The sequence below is a fragment of the Heterocephalus glaber genome, unplaced genomic scaffold (assembly GCF_053883595.1).
Source record: "Heterocephalus glaber isolate CG9 unplaced genomic scaffold, H.glaber_assembly_v1.0 deba00001472, whole genome shotgun sequence".
Lineage (NCBI taxonomy): Eukaryota > Metazoa > Chordata > Mammalia > Rodentia > Bathyergidae > Heterocephalus > Heterocephalus glaber.
The window spans coordinates 67,424,233-67,442,017 of NW_028258315.1; the positions used below are offsets into that span (position 1 = coordinate 67,424,233).

Sequence of the window (17,785 nt, forward strand, 5' to 3'; positions counted from 1 at the left end):
CAAAAAGTTATGTTACTTTCTTCTAGTTTCCATGGATTTTGCTAAGGAGTAGACTATCAAGAATTGTGTTTCACCTAAAGTTACAATGTCATTTCTCTCACCACTTTCAAACCTTATCTTGTTTTTTTGTTTCCAGAAGTTTAACACTATGTGAAAAATTTTGACAATAATAATGTGAATATATATATTTGTTAATTATTATGTTATAATTAACAAATAAAATAGTGTATATTTAAAGAGTACAATATGTTGTTCTGATATACGTGTATATTATAAAATTATTAATATAATGAAGTTAATATACCCATTCCCATTTTTGGAGTACCTGTTAGCTTTAATCATTTTCATATTTCTGGAGCATGGATGATATTGAATGTTGAGGCTTTTATTATGGTCTCATACTCCCCTGTGGATCTGTTTATTTCTATATCTACTCTATTTTCTCCCCAAACAACAGTTAGAGTGGATAAGTTCTATAATGTTATGATATAATTCACTGACATTCCCATTGTTATCATCACTTTTATCCTTTCATTTCTTCATTTTATGTCTACTTTTTCAGAAATTTATATAGTTATGTTAGATTTCTTTCAGTTAGTTGCAGTATATATTTTTCCATCCGTTTGCTTTTAACCTATCTATATACTTAAATTTAATTCTTAACAATATACTCGGTTCTTTTTTTTTAATACAATGTGACAGTGTCTAAGATATAACTGGAATTTTAGACCTCTGAAATTTAATGTAATTATTGGTATTTTTTATTAAAATATACCATCTTATCAGCTATTTTATATTTAACCATATATTCTCAATTCTCCATTTCTGTCTTTTCCTGCCTTTTGGGGGGGATTAATTCAGTATTTGTAATTCAATTTTATTTCCTGTACTGATTTAATTTATGATTTATGGTTTAAATAGATTTTTAATCTATTTATTAGAAATAGATTTCTAATCTATCTCAATTAATTTGAATCTATGTACAATTATTCTGCCTAATGTGTAGCACAAAGACTTCATAGTAGTGTATTCCCAATTATATCCTCTTGATGTGTGTTCACATAAACATTGATATTGTTTTCATTTATGCAGTGAGTTGTCTACTGACAGATTTCAAATAAGGAAAATATCACTTTACTTGCTTTCATTTATTGAATATCCCGAGCTCGTTATATTTTGTGTAGATTAATTTTCCATCTGATTTATTCTTTGTGTATGAAGAATTTTCTTAGGAAATTTTGTATGTTAGACCCTTTAACAATAACTTTCCTTAGTTTTGCTTAAGAAAACCTATTATATTTCTCCTTCCTTCTTGACTTTTTTAAATTAAATTTGGGGTTGACAATTTCTTCTTTTCTTTAACTACTTTGAGAATGATTCCATTATCTTCTGTCTTAAATATTTTATGATGAGATGGCTATTTTTATTCATATTTTTTGTCCCTCTCTAGTGTGCTTTTTATTGCTGTCAACCTAAAGATTTGCATGTTTTTTAGTTTATTCCTTGAGTAGTGTGTGTGTGTGTTTGTATGTGTGTGTGTGTGTGTGTGTGTCTGTATTCATGGTGCTTGCATTTCTCTGCACTTAATGTCTTCAATCTTTGGTTTGGTGTGCTTCAAATTTTTGAGAAATACTTTGAATCCCTTAAAAATGTTACCCTCAAAATCTATTTGTTTCATATTAAAATTTTTACATAGCTACATCCTAATTAAGTGGTAGCATGGTGATTTTAATGATTTTGTCTTTTAATATGTACTTCATAGGTATAATACTCCACTGGTTATCTACTGCTATATAACAAATATTCCAAAACATAGTGACCTAAAATAATAATTATATATTACCCTTGTTCATAAGTCTATGGATCATATAGGAAGTTCTGATTATCTAAGTAGGCTTGAATAATCTTGACAAGGCTCACCAGTTGTCATCTGTTCACTGACAGGTTGACTGAAACTGGGTGGTCTAAGGTTCACACAAGTGTCTGATGACACTGGGCACCAAGTGTGTCTGGCCAACATAACTCTCATCACTCAGCATGTTGGCCCAGCATTTTTCATATGGTAGAAGGAGAGTTTGGAGAGCGAGTATGCCCTAGTTTCAAACTAGTACAAAACTATCTCCTCTACATTCTGTTGTTCAAAGCAAATCATAGCTAGCCAAGATTCAAGCAGTTGAGAAGTAGATTATACACCCCTTTTATGAGAGCTGCCAGTCATACGTCAAAGGGCCATGAATCTGAAGAGGTGAATAAATATGCTTATTTTGCAACTATCTGCCTCACTAAACACAATTATATGAATGGAAAATTATAAAAAGAGTAAGACATAATGCAGTGTTTCTTTCACTCCACATCCTGACTAACATTGCAGAGAACATGTGCATTGGAGATCCACACAATTTTACTAATGAAGTGATGGTGAAGGTATACACAGATAATAAGCTTGATTTGTTAGAATGCTCATCCTCCTCATAGCAAATGTAGGCAATATTTATGTGTATTTTACATGCAAGTAACAAAACTCCATATTAGATTTTCTGATAAATCTGCCCTTCCATTTATGTGCTACTATTTGTATCGGCTAAGACATGCAGAGGTTCACTTGCCTGGGCTCATTTTCTGTCTTGCGTCATCATTCTGTTACTAACTTCATAGTAACTACCTTTGAAATTACTGTTATACACATAATTTCTCTTCATTCCCTGTTGATATGAGTTTGGCCAAACCTCTTATAACCTCTCTTTGGGATCTTCTGACTGAACAAATCTCCTGACTTAATTCTCCAAATCCAGCATAGCCCATTCTAATTCTCCATATTATTCTATGGCCTAGTAAATGTTCACAGATTACACTCTGATCATATTATTATTCTATTTAAAACTTTTAATAACTCTCTGGATACTACTGAAAGTAGTTTATATTCTTTTTTTTTCCTTTTCTCGTATTTATTCCTTCCCCTTCTTTCCTTTCCCCTGCCCCTCCCACTTCCCCTTCCCTTTTACACCTTTTCTTCCTATTACACATTATCTATTATAATTTTGATCCTTATTTAAACTTTCAGTTTCTCACACCAAAGAAACTATTCGGTATTTACACGTGTGTGCTATTTATGTCACTTAACAGTATCGCCTCAATGTACATCCATTTAGCTATAAATGTCTCTGGTTTCTCATTCTTTATGGTTGAGTAGTACTCCATTTTATTTTATTAAAAAAACCCATATCTTCTTTATCCAGTTTCCAGTTGATGGGCAATTGGGCTGTATCCAAGGTTTAGCTATTACAAACTGTGCCGCTATAAGCATGAGTGCGCAAAAATATGGAACACTTCACAAATTTGTGTGTCATCCTTGTGCAGAGGCCGTGCTAATCTTCTCTGGGTATCATTCCAATTTTATTATATGTACTGCTGAAGTGAGCAGTAGTTTATAATCTTTAACATAGCCACACTCTTCTTTTAAAGCTTTTATTGGAAGTTGAGTAAATTACATAAATTATATTAATCACAGTTATCATTTCTGTAAAATGGGGTTATATTGCTTCCTCATTTGCATTTCTCTAAAGACTAAATAGGATAATTTATATAAAATACAGTTTGGGGGAATATATTATGTTCTCCATAAATATAATTTATTATGTTTATTTATGCACCTTTTATTCCAGCTCTGACGGAATGCATATTTTTCTTGAGCAACATTCTCTACATATTTGTCCCTTATGACATTTCATCACTCCTCCCTCTAGCATTTCATCTTCCTATTTCTATGTCTTGACTGAGACCTTAGCTATCTTGTTTAAGAAAAAATATGATTGCTTTTCCCTGTGTTTGTGCAATACTTTTTACTCTTAAAACTTTCATCATAAATTATTGTTGAAAGTATTTAATAAATACATTAAACTGTTATATAAATTAATATAGACAACTTTAAAAACATTAACTTTAAAAAGTGTACATTTACTTAGCCTCTTCTTCCAGGTTGGACTTACTTTTGAGAGGGGCTTGATGTGATGAACATTTCATGTGACTCTACCTGCCAATTTGATGTCTTTGACATTAAATACCTGGCCTTCCTAGAAAACAATGATTCTCATCTCCATTACTTTGTGGCCAAATCCTGTGTTTGTTTGTTTGTTCTGTCTCACTATATCTTCCTATTTACTCTTGTTAGCCCCTTATATACCCACAGATGATTAATCAAGAATAAATATCCAATGAACATTAGAATTCAGATATCTTCATGATGTATTTAATCTCCATGATGATTTCATCTCCCTTGAACATATACCCCAAAGACAGATGGCTAGGTCATTTAATAATTCTATTTTTAATTTCTGAAGAAAAATTAGTATTGTTTCCTTAAAGGCTGCACAATTTTGCATGCCAACCAATAGTGTATTAGGGACTTCTTTCCTGAATGCCCCTATTTGCTATCTCACGGTTTGGAGGAAAATGAGAAATTGTCATTGAAATACAATAATCGTGTATATTTATTTGGTATAATATGATAATTAAGTACATGTAAATAATGACTTGAGATACATCAGGGTAATTACCTTTTCTATTTCATTAAGCATTTAAACATTTTAACTCATTGTGTGGAGACTCTTCAAACTCCTCCTTTCAGTTCTTTATAATATATATAATAAATTGATGTGTGGTAATTATCTTAATTGCTATAAAACATTAAAATTTCTTTGTCTCTTGTCTTGGTTAATTTTCTCATTGCTGAGACAAAATACCCAACACTCAAATTTAAAGGAGGAAAGATTTATTTTGGACCACACTTTGCAGAGCTTTCAATCCATAGTTGGCTAGCTGGAAGGCAGGGTGGCATGACAGAGGAGAAACAATTCATGGCAGGCAGAAGACAGTGAGGGAGAAAGCAGCAAGCAACAAGCAACAATAGTGATCCTCTTTCTGTCCCTTATATCCTATCAAGGTCAAGGAGAGCCTTCCTATTATTGACTTCAAGAACTATGCCAAACCAATCAGTGGGCTAATTTAGTAATCACTCATCCTTGATCCCAGTATCACACACTCTTGATCCAGCCACATCCAAAAAGCCTCACTTATGACTACATGGGGTTTGGGGGGGATATCCAGACACAAGCCATAACATCCTATGTAACTATGTCTTAGTATTCACTATCCAACCTCTTTCTCTTTCTCCTTCCCTCTATCCACCAGTAGACTAGTGTCTATTATTCCACTCTGTATTTCTAAGAACCCAACGTTTTTCAGCTTCTGTATATGAAAAAGAACACAAAAAGTAGACTCCCCAAAATAAAAAATCCATTAAAAAAAGTACAAGTGAAATGAATAGATGCTTCACAGAAGTACAAATAGCCAATAAATATATGAAGAAATGCTCAACATCAAGGCTGTAGGCAAAAGGGAACTCTTCTATACAACTGGGGAGAATGTAAACTAATACAAACACTTTAGAAATCAATATGGAGATTCCTCAAATAAAACTGAAATTAGAAATTCCATGTGATCCAGGTATTTCTCTTCTAGTTATCTTTCTGAACAAGTTAAAGATGTCATATTCCAGTGATACACACATACCCATATTTATAGCAGCATAATTCTTAATAGTTAAATCTTGGGAATGTCCTATAAGTCCATCAACAGATGAATGGATAAAGAAAATGTGGTATTTACACACAATAGAGTACTATTTTCCCACAAAGATAAACTTTAATCATTTGTAGGAAAATAAATGCACCTTGAGGTCACAATGCTAAGTGAAATAAATTAGACATATAAGCTTAATATTGAATGGTTTCTCTTATATGACAAACTCAAGTATGAATAAAGAGCAAAATAAAAGATAGATAATAGGAACTAGGGAGATCCCCTTCCCCTCTCTTAAAGGGGAGGGAGATCAAGAGTTAGAGAAAGAAGGGAAGACATGGAAGGAAAAAGGAATTAAGATGTCTTATGCACTTATACCAACTCCACACAAAGAATGTAAACATTATGTGTTGCAAACATGTACAAACGAAAAAGAAAGAAGATCAAGAGATAGATGGAGAGGGGAGAAAGAGAAGGGAAAGAGAATAAAAAAAGGGATTAAGATGAATTAGATGCATGCACTGATTCCCCACAAAGAATTTAAACATTATGTACTAAAAACATATACTAACAATAATATTAAATAAATATATATTTTAAAATTTTCTTTACCCGCTCCTCCATTGGTGGACACATCAGTTGATTGTTGTAATATTTTGGTGATTGTGAAGAGTGCTGTAATAAACATGGGAGTGCAGATATCTCTTTGTTGTACTGACTTCATTTTCTTTTATATACCATATAGCAGGAAAACTGGATAATATTAGTTTTATTTTTAATTCTTTAAGGAAATTTCATACTCTCTTCTATAATGCTTGTACAAATTTACTTTTCTACCAAAAGTTTACAAGAATTTCATTATCTCTGCATTCCTACTAGCATTTTTTTTTACTTTTTGTTTAGACCCATTCTAAGTGGCATAAAATGATATCTCATCATAGTTTTGACATCCATTTCTCTAATAATTAGTGATGTTGACAATTTTTCATATACTTTTCTTTTTGTATATTTTCTTTTGAGAAAAATCTATTCAAATCATTGCTCATTTTTAGACTTTTTTACCATTGAGTTTTTGGGTTCTTTCATATATTCATAATGTTAATTCCCTTTTGGATAAATAGTTTGCAAATATTTTCTCCTCTTCTACAGGTTGTGTGTTTTACTTTGTTTGCTATTTCCTTTGATTTACAGTAAAAAAATTAGTTTTATTTAATCTTGCTTGTTCATTTTTGTGCTTATTGTCTGTTCTTTTGGGGTCTTGTCAAAAAATTATTGCCCATACTGATATTTTGAAATGTGTCCCTTATGATTTCTTCTACTATATTTATAATTTCAGAAATATGCTGTATAGATATAATACCTCAAACAGCATAACACTAGAGTAAAAACTAACACATGTGCCTCGAGACAGAATAGAAAACCAAAGAAGAAATCTACACAACTACAGCTGATTCTCAACAAAAGCACCTAAAACATACATTGTAAAAAGTTCAGTATCTTCAATAAGTGTTTGTGAGTAAATGGTTTATCCATATTAAGATGAATGTAACTAGACCTTATATACTAAAAAATCAACTCAAAATGAATCAAAGATCCTTTGTCTCTTTGATGACAGTCATTGTAATGTGTATAATGATATCTCATATTGGTTTTAATTTGCATTTTACAGATTATTAGTGATATTGAGTATCTTTTCATTTAGTTAGCCATCATCATATCTTCTTTGTGAAACTCAAATATACACAATAAAGTTTATATTTGAAAATAAATGTCTAAAAGAACCAGAGAAGGAAGAAGAAATTGCCCATCTGAATTAGTTTGCCTCATTCAAAAATAACTAGTTTTAATAGACCTACCTAGATCTTCCTTTCTCAAATCCAAGCTATAATTATTTGTATATTTAAATCTTTACCATACAGACTTGACTCTTCTTGAGGAAAAGAATGTTTTCATTTTGGGTTATTCTGCAGAGAATTTTGTACAGCACTCACATGAAGCATGCATTCCATTAATAAAGGTTTGCATGTCTTGGATTAGCTCATCTTTGACTCTTGGCCTCTCTCCTGGGCTAGGCTGCTAATGACAGATGTTTCTCCAGTTTAAACAGGCAACCCCCTCAGAAGCATCCCACTGAGACAGTGTGTCATGAGTACTTGTCAAATGAAACAAACAAACAAATACAAAATGTAACCGGCCTGCAAAAACCCCTGCATGGCTTGTAAATGCTCTTAGGATAAGTAAAATAAATAGCTCTGTCCGATGTGGCTGACCTCATCTTTCACATCCCCTGTCTCCTTTCATATGCATTTATCTCTCTTCTGTTTCTTAAACACATTCAGGTGAATCTTGTTTCTTTTATATCCTCCTTTGTTGGAACTGTCTGCCCTTAGCTTTTCATAGTGCTTTTAATTCATATCACTTAGAACTTCTATACAAAACTTTTCATCCTTTAGTATTCTCTTTCTAGAAAATCTTTTATAATTGTATTTATCGAATGGATTCCTTGCCAATTTTTCACTCTCCAATTCCTGTAATCCTCTCAGACTTCAGAATATTAACTTCATGACATGAACTATGTTTCAGGAATTCACTATTATGCTCAGCACATAATAGTTACTAAATATTTGTTCAGTGAGTAAAATAAGTGAATATAAATATAGCCTCTAAAACATATAAATTGACATTTTCTTCTATATGATATATTTTTGATTGTGCAAGTTTCAAAGCTAGCATGAAACTGTTCACCAAAATATGGACATAGGGAGAATATTTTGCCTTAGAGAAGGAAACTCTTTACCTTGGAGGCACAATAAATTGTCTTCTTACATAAATTGTATTCTGCTTCCAATGCTTCAAAGCCTACTCTATCCTCTCCCACATACAAAGAAAAAATTCCTATACACCATTTCTCTTACTTTTTTTGTGTTCCTTCCCAAGGTAAAGCATGTTATTAAACTTCACACTGCACATGTACACATAGATTGATACCTTTACTCACATGTATTTGTGTTTTGCTCATTCCTCAGCTCAAACAATATGAGCTACAATAGTAGAACATGCTTTCATGTGCAATCAGCACGTACAGGTGTATTAGTTTGTCAGTGCTTCCATTACAAACATAGTGGCTTAAACAATAGAATTTTATTTCTCACAGTTCTTGAGCCAAAAAGTCCAACTACAAAGTGTCCACTGGTTTAACTTTTTGTGAACCCCTTCTCTTTGGCTCACAGATTGCTACTTCTTAAAGCATGCTCACATTATCTTCCTTCCTTTTTGAACACATCCCTGGTGCCTCCCTATGCATCCTGGTTTTAAAAATGTTTAATTTTACTGTATATATTTAAAGCACATAACACAATGTTTGATATACATATACCTAGAAAATAATTTTTACAGTTCAGCTGTAAACTCTTTTTATAGGGACATCCAGTAGATTGGATTAGGACAATCCTAACATCCTGATTTTAATTTAATTAGATTTTTAATGGTGTTATGTCCAATAGAGTTATACTTAGAGCTTGAGGATATGAATTGGGGAAAGGGCATAATTAAGTTCACATCAATAGAAAAAGAATCATTTCATCATTCAAGTTTGGAGAACAGTGTTGTATTAGTTCTGTTAGATTGATGCAATAGAACCCTAATGAATTTCAAATTTCAAGGGGTCTTGTTGTACAAGATTACTACAGGACAGATTGAAGACAAGCATGGAATGGATTTACCCAGGATTTCAAACACGAGCCCCAACATACTCAGAGCCAAAGCACTGTCTTCAACTCTCTTTCTTTAAGCACTTCTGTCACAAATTATTGTTAGAAAATCCTGACTTCTCTGGCAGAAACACTCCAAATCAGCCTGAAGTGTCATCATTATTTATAGTCTTGTTCAAAGGCCTTCTTTGTGAGGCACCTTGTGTGATTTTAATAAGGACTTTGAGGAGATGCTGCTTGTATTGAAACAGCAGGAAGTTCTAGTTTTTAAATTCCAGGGCTCCCATGAGACTCAGGCTCTCCAAAACCCAGTGTGGCAAGGCATGGACAGGCCTGCAGACACCTCCCCCAGGCACTATCCCACCAAGAGGCAGGCCACTAAGAGCAGATTTCTCCACAGGTAAAGCCAGGCAGCCAGTCTCCACAGAGTACATTGCTACCGTGTCAGGAAAGGAGAAGATATTTTCATTAAAACTTATTTTTTGGCATCTCTCTTTCTTGAAGGCCCACACTCTTATTTCATGAAATTTCTGCCTAATATATCTCTATATGTCTCTTAAAAATTATTTTCCTCTTTATAGCTTATAGGCTATGATGCAATGTCAATTGAAAGTCAAGTAAAATTTGTAGGAAGAAAGCATTTTTAAATAATTATTTTCTGTATGAAATCATAAAAAAACAAGAAGATGGTCACTGCGAAAGTAAATGAACATATGAAATGTTACTAAAGCTAAGATCAAAGAGGAGGCCCTTTTACTTTTGGCCTGGCACAAAAATAAGTTAATATCGAGTGAGTATAACCTTGTCTCATGGAGATGGGTACTTTGGAAAAGACACTTTTGTTTTCCAAATTGCAGATTAATAAAAAGAATTCCAGGCTAATCCTTTTAAAACTCATTTGATGAAGTTTTTGCTGATGTTATCTCTCCTTTGTTTCATTCCCAATCCACCCTGTGCTGACATCTTAGTAAAACACAATGCAAATTGTTAGAAAATTAACTAAAAAATTAAGACAATTAAAAATATAAACCTTTTTTATTTTTATTACCAAATTAAATACACATTAAATTATTTAGCCAACAAAATTTCTGACCACATTTATCAACTTCTATTAATTTTACATGTATATTAATCAGTATTTGTATTTATCTCCCTGTATACTGGTAACAAGGATACAATAATTATGATTTTTAAAATAGATAACTTCAGTCCAGTTACCTGAAGGTTAGTGTTTCAAGGAAGCCTCATTTACAGTCACTATTTAAGTACTAATATATAAGGCACTCATAGGAACTATGAAATAATTCTCCTTAAATCACTCTTAATTTTGTAATGATCAAGATTTGCTTTATTTTTATTTTTCATTGTAAACATTTTAAATACTATTTTCTTTTTCTTTCTGTTATCAGTGATTTCACCAAAACATTATTTTTGTTTTTTTCAAATCTCTTCTGTATGAATTCGTACACCTCACAAGTCTTCATACTTTGTGCTATTAAAGGCAATAACTAGTCCTGAAAGTTCCTTAAGTTATGTGAGAGAAAATGAATAATTTTATGAGGCCTCCATAAACTATTTTATATGGAAGGATAAGTTCAATGTGTGTTTAGATCTTCTAATTTCTCTTCAAATCAGAAATGGTTCTATGAGGCTTTCATTGAGGACAAGGAGCAGTCAGAGAAAATTTTAGCATGACAGAGAATTCTCTATAGCCTCTCTAGTTTGCCCTTTGAATTATGAGTGACATTTGAAATTGGGGAGAGAGTACAAGGGACTTTGAAAACATTCTTTTTTTATATTTATTTATTTATTTATTTTGGTGTGGTACTACTGGGGATGGGAACCCCAGAGCCTTCATCCTGATCTACAACCCCACCCTTTCATTCATTCATTCATTCATTCATTCTTAAATTTTGAGACAGGGTGTCACTAAATTGCCCAGGCTGGGCTCAAACTTTCAGACCTCCTGCCTCCCAGAGTGCTTGGATTACAGGTTTGAGCCACCACACCTAGCTAGACCTTCACAATTCTTGACAATCACAATAGTACAGTGCACACTTCCTTCAGAAAATTCAGAAATGTGGCTTAGGTTTTGACATATCAAATGCAAAAATGACTGTTCTGTATTATCATTTTAAGTTCAGGAAAGCACCAAACACAGTTTCCGTAAACTAAATGTGCCTACAATAGAAGAGAGTGCACTATCATATTATGAATAATATTTTGTAAGAAATATATGCAGGGTTGCAATTCCAGGAAAAAGATACTACGTGAAGGTTATACTAGGACAGAGTGTGTATTCCATTGTGTGAGTGAATCATCCCAGTTCTTCTGATCACCTTGAATTCTGTGCATACACACTAGTGCATCAGTAGTTAAAAGTCATTGTAAAGTGGAATTTTCAAAGCCAAATGAATGACATTAGTCCAGTTGAAGCCAACTTACTTTCTGGCTCTTATTCAAATGACAAAAATAGGGTGGGGTTTTTTTGCCTATATCACTGGATGTAGCCAACAGCTTCAGGGTTCAGAAATTTTCTGTTTCTCAGTTCTCTTCATTTCATCCCTCCCAAGTAGTGTTTTGTCTCAGGGGGCTGTTGTTTAAATTCAAGCTCTTTCTTTGTGATTGCTGCACTAAGAGAAAAATCAGAAGAATGGAAAATTTTGAGGAATTGTCTTTGGCAAGAATCTAGAAATGTAGTGTGATATATTTTCTATTTTAGTAATTGTACAATGCCAGAAAATGCCCTTTTGTTCAAAGAAAGTCCTTCTTTGTCTCTCCAGCCTATTGAATTTCTGTTACAGGACTGCTTAAGTCTAATACCCCAGGGGATGTAACTTGTTTTACAACTCAGTAGGGACAAGGGAAGGGCCATATATAAAGTACAGGATAAACTGGACCTAGTAGCATATACCTGTAATCTCAACACTCTGAAGACTGAGGCAAAAGGATCCCAAGTTAATGCCCAATCTGAGCAATTTAACATTTTTAACAAGACCCTACCCCAACACACAAAAAAATTAAAAACATCTGGAAATGAAGTTCAGTTCAAAGGCCCTGGATTTAATTTGCAGTAACACACACATACACGCGCACACACACACACACACACACACGAGCACGCACACACACAAAGTACAGCATAGACACAGGATACTTTCTTTCTTTTCAGAGGCACTATCATTATCCAATAATGTACAAACTTAAAAGTTATTTTACGTAAAAATAAATATGAATATATTAAGTGGCAAAATGCAAATAGCACAAGCACTAAGATAAACATACTGGGATTTAAATTTCCATCTTGCATAAGCTCTCTATACCTGTAGCTTTTCTGTGGGATTTCTAGGATTCACTTCCATTTTCCCCTGCAAGGGGTATGTGATGGAATAATCTAACATTTCCTGCTAGAGAAATGTTCACTTCACTACTAGTAAAATGTCCGTAACTATAACTAAAGGAACAATCTCCTGTCCACAAGGATTTGTAAACTTTAATTCTTGAAACAATTTTATTTTCACCATGTATTAGGCTTAACACTTTTTTATTTCTTGCTCCAAGATTCCAACCTCACTGTTCATGCCACCAATAGGATCCTGTCCTCATTCATTCATACACATGCTCTGTTGTCTTTTCTCCAGGCCATATACCATGACCTCATATCTTAGTCACCTTGAGATTCCATAGAAAAATATCACAGACTGCATAGCTGAAACAACAGAACAACAGAAATTCATTTCCTCACAGACTGTAGAGTGGATTATTCAAAGATAAGCTCCTGGCAGATTTCCAGTGAGAGCTTTCCTCCTGAGTTATAGATAGCTAGCTTATGTTGAATCTTCAAAGGTGGGAAGGGAAAAAGGAGACGCGAAGGGAAGCAGAGAAATATTGGCATGCAGAATGGATTCATTTCTTCCCAAGAGCCCTAAAAGTCTTAAATGAATCCAATATTTTTAAGTCCAAAATCTTTTCTAAATGTCATTAAATCAGATAAGGATGAAACTCCAAATATGATTATTCCTGGGGAAAAAAATCTCCTTTCCGGTGTTAACTTGTGAAGTGACACAACTTATATGCTTCAAAAATACACTGGTAGGTCAGGCAATAGGATATATATTTCTGTCACCAAAAGGGTAATTGTGAAAGAAGGAACAGCAAGTTCAAAACTTAGCAGTGCAAATACCATTAGAGCTAAGGTTCACAAATAATCCTCTTTGGTTTAATACTCTGTTCTCCAGACCCAGTAGGGCAGCAGCATCAAACCCACGGTTTGGGGAGGCAGTCCCACCCCTTCAGCTCCTTTCAAGCATCCTAAACAGTGACTACCCTCCTTCAAGAAAGGCTTAACTCTGAGGAACTGGGCACATTTATCTTGCCCTGTTGAAACCAGACAGGAAGCCCCCTTTGAAATTGAGGAAGGAACAGCCTCACACCATGAACTTGAAGAGTTGTGAGTGGCAGGATCACTTTCTGGGTCATTCTTCTCTTTTCATGAAAAATAGGACATATTCAAAGCCAGATAACTATATGGTCTTTCCTTTAGAATCCAACAAACATGATAGTCATGATTTACTCTGTCCCAGTTTCTCTGTCATGTTCAATTCAAACAGGCAGTGTCTTTGCTGGTATAATCTCACCTCTGTTACTGGGTTCTGTTTCAATGGCTGAAGTTTGTGAGTCATATGAAATGATTGTCCAGACACACTGCTGATATTTTCTTTAGAACAAGCTTTCTTACTTTTTGCAATATGAGTAAATTGATAATTTTCCAAATTCCAAGTCCTGGTTTCTTTTAGTCTAGCATTTCCTTCTTCAATTTTTCATTCTTCTTGTGCATTTTAAATGATCAAGTGGAATCAAGCCACTCATTTACATTTAACACGCTGTTTAAAAACCTCTGTGGCAAAAATCCAAATTCATTTCTTATAAGTTCTATCTTCCACAAAACATTAGAGCACAGTATAGCCAGGGTGTGGTTTTTTGTTTTGTTTTGTTTTCCACTTTAGAATAAAGATCGCCTCTCCTTCAATTCTCAAAAAACCTGTTCCTCATTTCCATTTACCTCCTCACCAGTAGTACCCTTGGCATCCACATTTCTAGCAGGTACTGCAAAATTCTTCCCACTCCCTCGCATTACCCAATTCCAAACCTACTTCTTTATTTTAAGTATTTGTTACTGCAGCCTCCAACTTCTTGATAGAAAAGTTATCTTAGAGCATTGTACCATAACAAACTACCATGAACTGTGTGGCTGTCAAAACAGTGATGGATTTTTTTCACTGTTCTGGAAACTGGGATGTTTAAGTCTACTATCAAGATGACAGCCAATTTACTTACTAAAAGAAAGTTCTCTTTCTGACTTAAGACTGCTACCCACATACTGTGAGATAGTGATATTTCTCTTCTTATAAAGCTCCAGTCATGTCAGATCAGGGGTACAGCCCCTTATGACCTCACTGAACCTTAATTAAGTTCTACCACCCCCATCTCCAGATGTTGTTACATTGAAGGTTAAAACTTCTACACATGATTACTGGAGAGACGTGATTCAGTTCACAGCACCTGGTAATAGCTTCTTCACTCAAGATCCCTAGCATACTGGAAAACTGGAACTAGAAATGAGGACTCTACCACTGAGAGTCTGAAGAGTAACCCTCAACTGGATATAAAGTACCCTGCATGGCTCCATAATATCATAGTACTAAGGTTTCAAGAAGGGCCTTATGGGGAGAATTCACTTTTTCTCTCCAAAGTGAAGTCATAGGAAGAACCCAAGCATGACAGCACCAGATGTTGCTGCCGACAAAAATAAGAAAGATTAAGGCCAAAGTCCAAAGTCAAGTTTCAGTGATGCTTTCATGTTGACTTCACAAATCACTGCCTAATGTGGAAATATCTTCAAGGTATATCAAGAAAAAAAAAAGATGACAAACAGCATATAGCATATGGCCTCTTTTATATAAATAACATATAATACTGACACTACATACATACATCCACACATGTGATAGACATATTTTTAAGGTAGTAATTAGATAGATCTTGCAGAAGGAGTCATGACAAAGTGCTAATCATGATTCGACTACAAAGGAAAGAATGATTGATATGAAGACCGACCAATGCTTTTATCTCCTATTGCAGATGTTTATGTTCTGTTTAAATTTTCTTAATATGAACATGTATTTAAAATCTGTTAATGTTAAGTAAGTAGATCTTGATTTAGCAAAATCAATAAAGAAATACAAAGGTCTTCAAAAATTATTTTTTAACATGAAAGTTCATCTGGGGACATTACTAAGGACATGACAGAAACACTGCCCCCACTGTGGTCCTAAGGTCTCTCCTATAAAACAGCATGGATGATGGATACAACACAGGACCTGGACAAATTTATACATCATAAACTACGGCACATTAATTTTCTCATTTGTAAAAGATATAATTTTTGTCTCAAAACTCTCTTCATGAATTTAAATGATAAAATATGTGAAAACATTTTAAACCATAAAATAATACATAAATATTCTTTAAAATAAGTGAAACAACATCTTAGCAAGACCTTGTAATACTTTACTAATTAGATTTATCTTCTTGGTAGTACTTGAGTTGGAACTTCTTCATAATCAGTTTTTCTCTGTAAAAGACAGCATTAGGTCACTTGTGCTTTAAAAATCCTGCAGAGAAGAAATAAACAATGGTAGGGAGGGAGGAAAGAAGAGAGAAAGGAGGAAAGAGGGAAAGAGGAATGTAAAGATGGAGGAAAAGAGAAAAAGAAGGAAAGGCAGAGGAAAAGAAAATGAAATTATTTCAAAAGAAGATGCTTTTCTTATCCAGCAAAAAAAAATTGTTTACTTCAGACGCCCTCCTTCCACATATTCAGAAAACACTGGAAAATTGCTTAACGGTGTCAGAAACGTAACAAGAGTTCCACATAGTTTTTTTTTTCCATATATTTTTTTCAGTGAACAAGTATAAACAATTTCAGATGATAGTAATTTGACTAGTAAGAATGCATGTGCATTTATATATTATCCTGAAATTGCTATAATTAAATAAGAAAAAGTTCTGAATTGAAGTCAAGAAAATTCACCTGGGTCCATGAATTAATGGCCCATATTTGAAGTTCTCCAACTGGGAAAGGAGACTGTAGGTTGGGGAGAAGTGGCAAGGGGAAGACTGACTCTAAAATGTTTAATATCTTTGGTGAAAATGGATAATTATTCCTCAAACCACTCAAAAGAGAAGTTTGTGATACACAAAATAATCTGACAAAGTAAAATTCTTTTTCCCCAACAGAGACAATGGGGACTAGAATGACAAAGTTATTAAAATGTATTTTTTCATTACAAAGAAAAAACTGCTTTAAAATATACTATTCCATCAGATCCTCTGTCGCCTATCTCTAATCTCAAGAAGAAACATTCTTTCACTGAAGGCAGAATATTTGATTTTTCCATTTACCTTAATTATTTAGTATGTTAAAAGTGAAGAAAACAGAAAAAAATCATCCTTTTTTATTTCAAAAAATAGATATAAAATATATCAAACAAAAATGAGAAAATAAACTAACACCTATATATCAAAAACACATGTTGAACATTTTACCTGTGGGTTTTGCTGTTCTATTTCTTGTTTTTGATTCATTCTATGGCCCTGAATCAATAGGTAAAGAAGAGCTGATTTGATTACAAAGGGAAATTTGAGGTGCTATTTGGAAATGGAGGTAAGGAAGAATATGTGTGAGATATAAGAGTTCTCTTATGTGGTTGTTAGCTTTACCATACTATGTGATTAAACCAATGAAACACTACAACACAATTCAGATAACATTGACAATGATCTAAACTCTTCAGAAATAAAAGTTTTGTGTCACCATACCAGATAAAAAGCTAGAACCAGTTGAGGAAATTTCTATAACAAAGACAATATAGGATGGGCAACGGAAATGGTAGCTATACATACCAGTTTTGTACATCTGACCAGTTGCAGAAATAAGGAGTATAATAATTATGAGCACTTCTTATTTATTTTGCTATCAATATGTTTTATTTTGGGTATGTATGCTAGATGTTTTTTCTTCCATTATTATCCCATTATATCAAACACAAAATATTAATAAGAGATAACTTTATATCCTAGTATTTATGTTACAGGATACCAAAGGAGAAGGGTGAACAGCACCTAAAATTTGAATCCTTTTCAGGGAAAGAATGATAACATGCTTCTGGTAGCAGCAGTAGACCTGTTTCATATTACGTAAAGTATAACCTTGGTCTTACCTTTACTTGTAGATTATATATGGTTCAGGACATGTGCGTAGGTGCAAAGTTGGCAAAACAATAGACCACGATTGTCAATTTTCTGTTTCAATTTGACTAGGTTACAGTTCCCAATTATTTATTCAAACCTTAACTCAAGTGTCTCCATGCAGATATTTTTACAAGTAATTAAAATCTGTTAAATTTAAATAAAGGGAAATACTCTAGGGAATCTGGGTC

The 17,785-nt window shown here is 33.5% G+C and overlaps 1 non-coding gene across 1 annotated transcript; it reads right to left on the minus strand.

Moving 5' to 3' along the window:
- Nucleotides 1-3,312: 3,312 nt before the first annotated feature.
- LOC147826391 (U6 spliceosomal RNA) lies at nucleotides 3,313-3,421 on the minus strand. The gene has a single exon (XR_015439650.1). It is a non-coding gene; the product is annotated as a U6 spliceosomal RNA (small nuclear RNA).
- Between the last annotated feature and the right edge of the window lie 14,364 nt (nucleotides 3,422-17,785).